At 40.7% G+C, this 12,993-nt stretch overlaps 1 protein-coding gene across 6 annotated transcripts in view; it reads right to left on the bottom strand.

Annotated features, from left to right (window-relative positions):
- The window catches only part of SPTBN1 (spectrin beta, non-erythrocytic 1), a 141,712-nt gene that overhangs the window by 122,442 nt on the left and 6,277 nt on the right, over window positions 1-12,993 (bottom strand). For 2 of the 6 annotated variants that reach the window (XM_009288446.2, XM_009288444.2), the window contains exon 1: window positions 7,948-8,407. The exons of the other annotated variants lie outside the window; for them this stretch is intronic. The gene's annotated coding sequence lies outside the window, so the exon portion shown is untranslated. Of the gene's footprint in view, window positions 1-7,947; window positions 8,408-12,993 lie in introns of those variants that run through there. 6 annotated transcript variants of the gene reach the window in all.

Genomic DNA, 12,993 nt, shown 5'->3' with positions numbered 1-12,993 from the left:
ACAACAGATTAGAGTTGAAGAAACGGGGGTGAAGAAGCCTCGGCTCAACGCCTACATAGCTCCAGCCTTGGGAGTGAACCTTTGACATGCTGAATATTTAACTTCTCTGGTAAGACTAATGAAAGAACTTCTCTATTCACAGCTATTTCGAATGCTGTAGAGAAGGCTTAATATTTGAATATTGGAATTGTAATAGCAATTGCAAAAGGAATGGCCTATTTTAAGCAATGCACTGACTTTATGGATGACTTACAATCATGGCCCTGTAATACAGTGAGAGGCAATCAAAGAAGATACTGTGAGACAGTAATTTTTGTGCATAACGCTTGCACTTTCCATGCCATTTTGGATTCTGCATGGAAACAGAGTTGGGGAAATTTATCGTAGTCTCCAACAGAAGCCACCATGCAGCAAAAGCATAAAATTAGTAATTATGACAGCTTCTCAACACATCCAGCGGCTAAAACCAACCAGGTGTTACCTCAGGCTACAGCTAAAAGCAGGGCTAGGAGGTAGGCATACACTGCAATGTGACTAACCGGGACAATAGCTCCGTTCTTCCTCATCCCTCAACAGTCCTTGAAATTAAAAATAATTTAAAAAAACCAACAAAAAACCAACCCAAACCCCACAGCTAAAATTAACTATAGACTTGTATAAAAATCCCCTCAGCTGCATTTCTTCGGGTTTTTTGTTTGGTTTCTTTTTGCTATGATACTCAAATTACAAAGCCTCCTCCCACTTTTTGTTGACGCTACAGATAGCCTGTAGCCTTCATTCTGAAACCAGTAACTCAGGAAGAAGCCCAGAAAGTTTTGTCTGGTTGGTTTTTCCCCCCTGAAAATACAACTTTTAAACAATATACTGTCAAACACAATGCTAATACTACCTATGCTATTGACCATTCAAATCAATCCCATTATATTTCCTGGAGCTTCCCGTGAGGCTAGTTTGCATGGCTATCAGACTGCCAACATCAGGAACCCTTGTTCAGGCCAGAGTGACATAACTCGGTGCTGACAGACCAAGGATAATTCTTCACTGTCAAAGAGACCTGGGTCCACTAGCAACAAATCAACACCAAAACGTGCCAAGTGCCAGTCACCCAAATACAAAGACCACATCATTCCCCCAAACATGTCACTTTCTGGAAATTGGCTCATCAGTCCTTGTATGAGAAACCCAAAGCCCAGGCAAGACTTAACTTGGTCATTCTACTGATACAGTATCAGCGCTGCAGAAGCAGGAACAGGCTGTTAACACAATTATTTCACAGTATTAAGAAGAAAATAGGCTGCAACAGGTTTGGACACTATGCCATTAGGCTTTAACCTCTAAGATCACATCTTCTGAAAGCAGTACTAAGAGCAGAGCATTTTTCAGATGTAAAAATTAACAGTAATTATCGAACAGAATCCTGGCAAGCAGAGGTTCAGATACTTTCTCCTGCTGTGACCCCACATTTGTGTGGCTCCAAATACCTGAAAAAACAACTGTGACCCTGCTCAAAAGCATTGGGGCCTCCCAAACCCACCATAACCCCCTGATTCAGAAACTACCACCCCAGGGAACAGGGTGCTCTCTCTGGCAAGTCACATCATATCTCCAAGACAGCTCACTGACTTCTCAGAGCAGCAGCAAAGGGTTTTCTAAGTGATCCTGGGGAACAAATTCCTATGGTGCAATATTCAAGGACCATGTATCAGCACAAAAAATGTTAGCATTTAGAAGCAAAAAACAGTAGCCATCTAGCTTCTGATTTCTGATACACTCTAAATTCTTCACTTAAAAATTGTATTCTGCCCAGAGGACTAAAGTGAATACCGCAATGTTTTCCTGGCACCTAAGTCTGAAAGCCAGCAGATCTGGAAGAGCTAAAACCATGGTCACTGCAGTTTCAGCACCCACCAATCTTCCACTTGTCATTTCCCAAAGATGAACTGTGCCCTTAAGAGTTCCAGCACTCTGAAGAGAAACACCTGCATCTTCTGGGCAGTAGTTAATGAAAGTCAAAACCAGAATGGACAGATTTTTAAAAGGAACAAGAATTTATTGCTCCTGATGACAACAAAAATGGGAAGCTTTCCTTAATTTTAACAAGATAATCAAGGAAGGAAACTATGTACAAAACATTCCAGTCTGCTACTATACACTGAGGCCAATTCAGAGAAACAGAAATTAAGTGGTATATTTAACCAAAGTTAAGTATTTTTCACTACACAGGTAACTTAAGTGCTTCCTGTTTTGGGAAAACAAGATCATCATTTAGAACACTGGAACAAAACAAATGAGTTTGCCATTTGCAAGAGCAATTCAACCAAAATCTTTAGGAACACTCGTTGGAACCACACTCCATATTCCAAAAAAACATGACTAGAGAGTTACAAACATCCCAGCCTCAGCCCACTGCAGTGCCACTGTCAGCACCTTGACACGAACATCTCATTGCTTGAGAAAGCAGCTCACCCAGAATTAGAAAGGTTGGGATCTCAGCATAGTAACACGAAGCACAGACAAAACACACTGTGAAGTTAAACGTGTGGGTCTGCCTTTTGCATGGCCAGGAAGTCCAAGACCCTGGTCTTGCACAACAAAGAGGAAGTCCACACTGGGATCGTGTTCCCCACCTCACTCGCCAGGCCCTGAGCTCCTTTGCCAAACCAGGCCCATGGACGTAAGGTTCAGACAGAAACATAATGAGAACTACAATCTAACACCAACACATACGTTCCCTCAAGACCTATCAAGTTTATACTGCAAATACTTCTGACCAGTGTGCAAACCACTGTGAGGCACAAAGCAAATTCAAAATGTGGTTTGTTATTACTGTAGTATTTGCATAATAGTTATTTATATGTATTATAAGCATAAGCATAGCTTCAGAACAGTTAGCCCAAGGTGAATTGCCCATCTCTTTAATCCTTTAATAACATGTTTGGAATGCAATTTGGAAATTCCCCTCTGATAAAGTAGTCATGCTGCCTGCATAGTGACCATTTCTCAACATTCATTACCATCAAGTATTTTAGTCTTTTAAAATTGCAACATTTTGATCAATCCACACAACAGAACATAAAAATACTACAAAGTTATTTTTGTCCTTGTTTTATATATTTGCATGCCCTCCTATCTCTCTTTAGAGCATCAAGTGATATTATGGCCAAGCTACTAAATATCAGAAAGGAGATGCATTTGTATCAAAACACGCATAAAACTTTTAACGGTAAGATCACTACAGGCGCCAATCTAATCGAGATTGCCGAAAATTAATTTCAGGCCCAAAGCTCTTCCATGGCTCCTTGGCGTCCTGCCACAGCTTATGACAACCAGAAGTTAAAAATGAAAACAGCTGTACTACCGTTAAAGGCACCCTGGAATAATGCGGACACGCTGCTCTGCAAATTGCCCTTAAGATGACATGTAGGTTCATCTCCCCATGCCAGGAATCTGAGGAACTTTGTGACTCTTTGAACTTTCACAGCAAGCTGAGCCACTGCAACCCCAAGTGATTCACATTATTTTCTGCTAGTCAGCAACAGCTGTAGAAACATCTCTAAAATGGTTGGCATGCCCTCCGCCAACTCAGCGCTCCACCTATCACTGGTATGTCCACGTGGTCCTCACCTGTCAGCTCTGCTTCAGCAAACAGATCATTAGGTCTTCACCATGTTTCTTTTCCACTTGTTTAGAAGAAGATCCTAGTTAAAGCAATCAAACTTCTGGTTTATCTCAGCCTATCAGCAATAAATATCTAAACAAGCATCTCTAGATCCTGCTATACCCCTACAGCGTATCGAAATACTGATCTTTGTTACACACACTCCAGCAGCATAATCTCACTCAGGATTTACTCCCTAATTAGGATTACTTAGACTAAAAACACAGATAAGATAAGAGCTATGTGCTCCCTATCACTCACACCTGCCCACAGAGAGGGTATCATCATCCTTGACTTCTAGAGTTATTTACCAACATTTTGGTATCTTTTCACATATTTTACAATCCTTATGTTTCTAACATGGTTCAGAAATGTAACTGAGCAATATAAAATTATCTCTGATACGTTCTTCTGCATATTTTTATATAAGGATGATTTAAAACCTCAAGCCACAGACTGTGATGATGTAAATCAGCACAGCTTCACGTGCTGGGATGTAGCTATGTAACTTGGCCCAACTGGGGATTCAGGTCCTTCATTCTTAAGCATCGCAGAGAAAGAAGAATCATAATATTGCAATGAGAATAAGCATAGAAGGTCCCTCTTTTCTTACTAAACAAAGTGAAGAATGCAGTTGAGAGTTTCATTACTAACCTGGCAGATAGTATAGATCATTACTACACTATGGTTACTTCAATACTTGTCTGAGAAAAATATCTTTAATTCTTTGTGCTATATGTTCAACTCAAAGTCACCTTATTCTTGTTTGTCTAGCATACAACAGGAATAGATCTCTAAAAATAACCTAATTCCCCCATCTTTCAGCTCCTCAGGGCAGTTTACCGTATTATTAGCCATTATTCACATCTCTTACGTAAACTGTGCAATTTCTGGAAATTTTTATACCTCCTAATACATAGAGATAATCTGAAGGTGTGCAAGACTGAAAAAGACAAAGCTCAGTGAAACTCGATTGGATTGCATTTTTTTTTACTTTACCTCTAGTTACCTTCTACCTGAGTTTTATGCAAGCATCACTCCTTGGAGCCAGACCCTGACCAGCAATAAAGCTACTTTACGCACTCCAGCGATGGAAAGCTGCAAAGCTGGCTTAATGGGCCAGCTGGGGTCAGGGAATCCCCCCGTGGTGCAGAGCAGGTGTATCTGGTATGCCACATCCTCTCCCAAAACAAACTCTGCAGTATAACCACCGTGCCCTACTTTACCCTGAGCCGGTGCAACAGCCTTCCTTTCCCAATGTATTGTAAGCCAGCATAACATAAAGCAGCCTTGCAGCTGCTGCTGCTGTACAACAGGCTAAATAAGTCTCCTTCCCACAGAGAAGCTCAGGGACTGCAGCACAGGGGACATAAAACTGCTCTTCTCCAAGCACAGGCCACGTGGACCTAACACCTGGGGCCAGAGACTTCAGTTCTGGTACAGGCACGATGGGAGAGTTACATCTTGTGGTCCTCAAGAGCTAAACTGATCCCAGGCTTGTAGCACAGACCAGAAGCTGACGGGTATTTTTCCACAAATGAAGTAATCCATTTGCCTTTTAAAAAGTGCAGTTCATCACTTGTCCTGAAATCTGCACGCACTAAAAGGTCATGACTTATAACAGCCCAGACTTTTTGTTCTGAATCTCATTATTCCGTAACATTTCCACTTTTACTTTTCCTTTTACTGAGTTCCTTGTCCAGGTCCCTGCAGCAATGCAAACACGCATTCAGGGAACAGTTACTTCAACCCATACTTTCCTACAGCAGATTCGCACCAGGGCTAAACACAACCACCTGCTGACTCAGTATGTTACAACCTTGCTCCAAACCATCAACCACCCCAGCCCCCGCACTTTCCTCACACTATCCCATTTAGAAGCTAACTCATCCTCTTTCCGTAAGAAACTAATTTAGGCATCACAGGTTTTAAGTTTAAATGGCTTATGCCAATGACTAAAGCTGCACAATCAGATTTTTCTGTTGACAAATTTGACACAGGGCCGAAAATCAAATTTGCTTATTTTTACCCTTAAACAAAACCATATACGGTCTGCAGTGGTAAACCACTGTTCATTTTAATATCCAAATACTGATTGCTTGCATCCAGTGTCTGGTGCCAAAATCCCATCACCAACAACCAGCCCAGGCATGTCTGAGGCCACTGAACTGATTTATCTCTGCCTTGATACTTCCACAGACAGTTCAAGACGAATTTGAAGACACTACTACTAACCTATACTAAGATAAAAACCCATCTCATTTCTCATTCAGATAGCAATGAAGATTATATAAACAGCTTTCCCTAAGCTGGGACTGCAGGATTTGTGCTTCACTTGTATGGTTTTAATACGGCTTTTTCGTTTTTACCTGCAGTCCTATCCTGCCTTCAGCTAAAGACTTGAGAGGGACCTAAATGTTCTTCAGATGCAAACAGAATATGTTACAAAAAAAAAAAATCCCCCTGAACCCTCAAGTCAATAATCCATTTTTAGGAAAGAATTTGTGCTAAAATGAGGTAAGTGACAACTTTCCAGTTCTCCTGTTATCCAGAGTACTATTTTAGGGAGAGTGTGACTGCATTTGCGCTTGTCGCATAGTCCTGCTTCCAATCTCCTGGCAGATCCCCAGCACATTCCAGTATTTAATGCACAACGCTTGTTGGGATGCAGTCCCACTTATCTCCCAGACACATTGACTAAGACTTTCCCACATAAACTGACCCACCCTTTAGTAGCAAGAGGTCACTCAGTACAATCAGCCTTCAAATGAGAAAAACAATCAGGAAAAGCTCCCTCTGATGCCAAAAACACAAAGAGAATAAAATACAACAGGCTCCACTGTTTGTTTTATCAAAACCTAAAGACTGCAAGACAGATTTTCAACTGGTGCAAACCAGTGCAGCTCCACCAAAGTCAAGCAGATTTCTTTTCAGTCTTAGGATCTGGCCTCCTAAAAGCATTTAAAATTACAACAAGAATACATTACTCTAAAAGAGGTTAAAAATAAAAAGTTAGCAATTAATCCAATCATTAAACTGTAGAGAATTATTCATAGTATTATGCACAGAAAAAGGTCACAATATTTTAAGTTACAAAAATAAAAAGCAAATGTTAAACTAACTAGGCTATCTTTACCACATATGGACCCTACATGACAAGGAATACCTGTTAACTTAAGGTGAACTGCAGCACGGTAGTTTAAAGCCCATTTTTTTCCCAACTCATCATCTCTGAGTCAGGCTGACTAAAGGACCGTTCAAATTTCAAGAGATGCGGATCCCATACTTTTTGAAAGTTCAGGCATCCAAAACCAGTGTATGCTGCTCAACTCCCTTGCTTTCATATTTCGTACAGTATAAGTGGGAGAGCGGGAAATAGTATCACTAGCTTTCCTGACTTCCTCACTAGACGCCTGCATGATACAGGGTCTAATAAAGGGTGCTCTGCTGGATGATCCTCCTTTATCAAAACACCCACTGACTTCCGTAAGGCAGATTTAGGCCCAAAGTACCCTTCCAAAAGCACAGAGGCCAGTAATTTGCTAGTGAGAGGCAAAAACGGCTTTCTCCAAGCACAGAGTAGTATGAGTAGCTTCATGCTGCATTCCAGTGCTGCTATAAAGGTATATGCCACTAGCATACTGGAGCCACAAGCTACCCACTAGTGCAGAGCTCTCCATCTGCAGAGACTGGCTATAGATCACCCTTAAACACTTTAATTAAATATTTGTTTACTAAGAGAAAAGTCAGTGAAAGCCTTTGGGAAGAAAATCTTTTAATTAGTTTAGCTACAGACAAAAGTCAACACTTTAAAACTCAGATGCCCAAACTAAAACCTGTGGGTGTTAAAATAAATTTATCTACATTGTTAATTTAGATATAGCAGGCAGCACCTTTTCCATTCTAAGCAAAAAAAAAAAAAAGCTACTTGCTATAATTAGCTGGAGTATTTGTGGTGTCTAGGCACTAGAGCAAAATTGATTTCATGAATGGAAAAAAATAAGCATTTGGTCATACTGCACAAAACTATTTTCTACTACTCTGCGTTACCGACTGCAGTAACCACGAATCAACCCTACTGTAAACCAGGCTCTAGACCTGCCCTGTCAGCCAGCACTCACCACGCCGTAAGGAACAATATATATTGACAATTTTCTTGCCCTTACAAACACAAGGCTCCCTTTTATCATGTAAAAGAAAGAATCAAAAGCAGATACTCCATGCCATTCTATAATAAATCCATCAATAGAATGATAGGATTAATTCAGGTTCAAATGGCAGTAACTTACAATAACAAAAAATGCAGATCCGAACTACTGCTTGACAGTCAGAAGTCCCCACAACGCCTTGTAGAAGACCTTGACCATGTACTTGGGACTGTAACACTACTCAGGGCTGAATCCCACAGCAAAGATGAAAGACCTCCCAAAGATGCCCTGTCGGTCTGGCTTGGGAGAAATTTCTGCCCGGTATCAAATTCAGCAATCAGTATAACCTTAAAACGTCAGGGCCAAGCTTCCGAGAGGAGCCTCTACGTCACCTCAGAGCACCTCCCACCCAGCTCACTGCCTCACCCCAGCCAGCCCCAGCCACTAACGCCTCTAAGAGAGTGGAAAAATAGAAAATAAGACTCCACAAAATTCAGGGTGCAGAGCTGATCCTTCCTGACCACTACAGGCACACAACTGAAGCCCTGAATCATGAGATTTTAGCACAGTCATTATCTTAACGTGATGTTGTGTTTTAAGAAAACTCAAGGCAAACTTTAAAAAAAAAAAAAAAAACAGACAGAACTAAAGGTCTGTAGTCCCTATGGACTAAGGCCAGGAAGGATCACAACAACCATTCAACCACTTTCTATAGTGGTACTGAACACGTGAAGCATAAACACTTTATTCATTAAGTTGGCTACTTCAAATACATTAACCTAGGCGCCATTCAATCATGTGGGCAATGAAGCAGTATATAAAAGCTTGTTTTGTCTGCTTTAGGTCTGCATATCTTCATCTCTGATTACATCTTCCACGAGCTAAACTAAATCTTTTTAACTATGTTTACAACTACATATCTTCACAGAACCAATATATTGCATATACCCTCCTATAGACCCATTTACACGGAAGACTAGCAACTGCCCATCCTGATGGAAGCCCATTTCAGGGATCATTCCACACTCTCGCAACTGTGTTGAGTCATGATTAACAAAACCAAACCCAGTGGTCACCCCAAGAAAATTGACCTGTCAGTCAATTCCTATTCCTTTCTTAAAAAATAAACAAACAAACAAAACCTTTGCTACTTCTTCTTTGCAAGTCTTTTTCAATGGCAAGTCCACAATTTCTCCAATTACTTGCAGAAGCATTCTCATTTCATATTCTTACAACTGTACTAATTCCAAGCTGTGTGACTTTAACAGAGAAGGAGAAATCGTTTCCTCTTGTGTAGAGCTGTGGATATGCGAGCAAAACCAGGAGACTAAATCCATCATTCCTGAATGCGTTTCACAGATCATAGCCAAGTTGCTCAGCAGGTGTAACTTCAGGATCTGGCCACTTCTTCCAAAAAGAGAGCAGCATATGTTCAGAACCCCAGTAAACAGAAAAGCTACTTAATTTGGAACATTTACCTGTGAACAGTTTCATAGCAGTATATTTTTAGCTCTATAAACAGGGTATTAATGACACACCTCTCCTGTTCCAACGGCATAACTGGTATGACCAGCTAGTCTATTCGTAGTATCTAACAGGTGTGTGTTAGCATCTGCTGGCACAAAATTTTCATGCTGAGTGGCCCTTTTGTTCAGTTCTTGCTGCCCTCTTGATGTGAGGAGTTGTTGAATAAATCAAACCAACATACCATTTCTTTTTTAAGTTCTAATGTTTAGCACATTCAAAACATTGTGAAATAAAAATGACCACACAACAGCATAACATGTTTCTCTGGTGGTAGTGGTGGCATGCCAAAGAGATTCCTGGTCTGCTAAAAAATATGCAGCTTGAAAAAAAAAAAAAAAGAAGTTAGTTTGTGCAATATATAAAGAGAATAGCAGAACGAAAGTGAAAAGACATGAAAAAGTAAGAACATCCTGAAATTTTCACCATTCAACAAGAAAAACACCTTATGGAGAAGAGGCTGAGAAAAATGTTAATGGTGCTGAAAAACAATAGTTCAAGATACTCCTCAACCTTAAGCTGTCCTTGGCCATAGGAAGACACATACAATCCCTGAGCACAAAGATTATAGATTGGTATGTATCTTTTCCTAATCACACATATTTTACTGCAAGTAGAAATAACACTTTCAGATGCAACCCCACCTTCCTTAGCCATCTTTCTCAAATAACTGTAAAATGTGTTAGGAACTCAACCATCAACTAACAATACATACAAAACTTTTTTCCATGCAAAACTGGGCTTTTTAATGAGGAATAGTCAGTGAAAAACGTGTCTGGGATTAACAATACATGAAATAAAGATGGACAAAATAGAAGAAAAGCTGCCTGCTTAAATATATAGAATTGATCACTCTGATAAAGCTGTTAAATAAGTTGAGATCTACTAGGCATAAGAAAAATTCCTTATATGTTATATCTCTGTAACCCTTTTTTCATTAAAGGAAAGCAAAGCCTGGAAAGGTCCAGCTGTAACTGCTGCAACGTTGTACTCACGTTCATTAAAAAAAACAAATTCACAACAGATCATTTTAAGAGTAATAATAAAAATCTGACAAATGAAAACCATACATGGGAAAAAAAAACCCAGGGAAAAGCAGTCTTCAGTGCAGTCTCTTTGCGGAACACTGATTATACCTCGGTGCCATTTGATGGTACACACATTTCAGCTCCAACACTAGCTTCACCAGGCGAGTGTTATTTGGTGATAACAATCAAGCACAAGATGATTTCTAAGGTGCAAATACACTAGGAAAGCAAGAGCAGACAACTAGATTTTCATATTTAATATCTCTAGGCCAGATTCCCGCTGGCTTAACTTGGGAAAGTTGCCATGAGCTTAGGCAGAGGTAAGGGTCCAACGTACTGGCAAACTCCCCAGCTACATCAGCTGGGAACAGGAGCAAGCCCACAGCATGAGCTTATATGTCAGAAAAGCCCTATATGGCTCTATGCAGTTTATAACATGGAGCGCTGGCCTGATCTCATCGGAAGCTTCCACAGCATGGTGTGCATCACACACCATAGAAAATAGCCTGCACTGCTCTACTTCACAACCCCCTCGTTCAACTGAGAGTCGAAAAGATCCAAGGGTTTGCTGGTGGCTCCTTGCTCTGACCTAAGGCTGTCCAGTTCCTGTAGCCCGAGCACCGCAGTTGGCAAAGGTTTTCCTAGAACCATGAAATGGCGAGCAGGAGGCCTGAGGTCAGAGATACCAGCCTGGACTGGATTTAGGAGCTGACTCATGAGTAATGGGCAATGATAAACTATCGTACTGGTTTTTAACTTGTGCCCAGATCAGATGACTAAGGAATTTAGGTGCCTATAGAGATTAACTGCCTAAATAACTTTTGCAGTCTGAACCTTAAACATCTGCATAAATAGACCTTCTCATCTATGTTCCACAAAATATGTCCATGTACTCCTCGCTAATGAAATACAATGCTTATTTTACAAGTAATCCAACTACAGATATTAAATCCTGTAACTGACCCACATTAAAAAGAAATCGTTAGTCAGGTGACGTAATATAAATGAGCATTACAGGGCCACCCAATAAAGGGGTTTTAACTGATTAAATTTTATGTATGTTGAAGGAAAAACAAAACATCTCTCATAGAATGGTTTGGTACGCCTACTTAAAAGGAGCTGTCTGAGAGACATGCAGCAGTGTTCTGGTCTCCATACATGTAGCATGAACACTTTGCCCCCTCTCTGTTCCACTTCAGCGTGCAGGCAGAGTTCAGTAACGCACAGTAATTCCAAAAGCCGCAGGATTCATGCCACCATAGAGATGAAACAGCATCTGTAACGCTTTTTGCCGTATAACTGCTGCAAGCTGCTATTTCATCCAAAAATGCTGCATCCTGCTTTAGTGAATATCATTTACTGCACTCACCCTGCATTACAGAAAAATGCAAAACAGGCTACCGTTCCATAACCTGACCTCTTTTTTAGTAGCAGGTTTACGCTGCTGCATGAAGTCACAAAATATTCCCTACCTATTTTATTTATTGCCTATCTAGTGCTGGTTGTGACACATTAACGAGCCCGCTAGTCCATCCCCACAGCCCTACAACCACTGCTAAGTCATGTAGGCATCGCAACAGCCATTTCTGTTTTACCGAGAAACAGCAAGAAAAGGGAATGCCAATGGATAACAACAGTTCTTTAGAAATCACATCTAGCTGCCATCACCCACCCTTCCTGGCTCTTTATCCCATACCATTTTCATCTACTATCTTTCCCTCCAGAGGCTTCTGAGTATATGCCAGTCCTTCTTCCAGCAGAGATTTCCTGCAACGGCCTGAGGAGTCACAGTCTCCCTTGACATTTTCACGTGGCTGATATCTCTTTGAATAAATTACTCTATATGACCTGCCTCTATAACCCTTAGACTGAGGAGCATTGTTCCCCAAGATGTCTTTCAGCACAATACATTCACAGGGCTGAGTGAACGACAGTATTTTTTCTGAACTGGCTAGATGGCTCAATAAGCAGGTTTCATTATATTTCTATCCTGTCAATAAAGGTCGAAGGCTGTACTGAATGCTCTGGATCTTGATAGTTTACATTCATTCCTTCTTACAGTAATCCTGCTTCCGACTTCGAACATTTAGCATTTATACCTACAGTCAATGTTGAGCAAATACAATCTGGAAATGCAGATCACTACTCACCTTCTTTAAACAAGAATCCAATTTTACTCACAATTAAGATATCAAAATTACAAATTCAATTGCTCACTCTAGTTTTGCATTATCACTCCAAGAGCAAAAGAATCAGCCTTAAAAGAGAGCTATCTAGATAAAACATCAGACCCCAGTGCCATGAACAAGGATTTTTCAGAGCTGCTGCAGTCTTACAGTAGCAGAAGTCTGCCATGTTTTTTTTGTTAAATCAGGCCTATATCCATCTAACTGCAAGAGCTATCTAAAAGGGATAAAGAAAGCAGGTCCATGCATTACGCCTTTTAACTGTGCATTCACCGAAGGAATACAAGAGTCTATAAAAGCAGCAGATGAAAGCAATCAAAGCAACGCATCCAGTTATTGCGAAAGGCAAACGCCACTCCGCATCGGTATTATTCCGAAGTCCAGCGCTCCCACAGTACAAAGCACCGCAGCGAGTAACGACCTGACAGCCGGCCGCTAAGACCCCCATA

This window comes from Aptenodytes forsteri, unplaced genomic scaffold, assembly GCF_000699145.1.
Source record: "Aptenodytes forsteri isolate BGI_AS27 unplaced genomic scaffold, ASM69914v1 Scaffold185, whole genome shotgun sequence".
Taxonomy (NCBI): domain Eukaryota; kingdom Metazoa; phylum Chordata; class Aves; order Sphenisciformes; family Spheniscidae; genus Aptenodytes; species Aptenodytes forsteri.
Note: the sequence above shows the minus strand (reverse complement) of the source record. Positions and strands in the feature narration are given on the sequence as shown.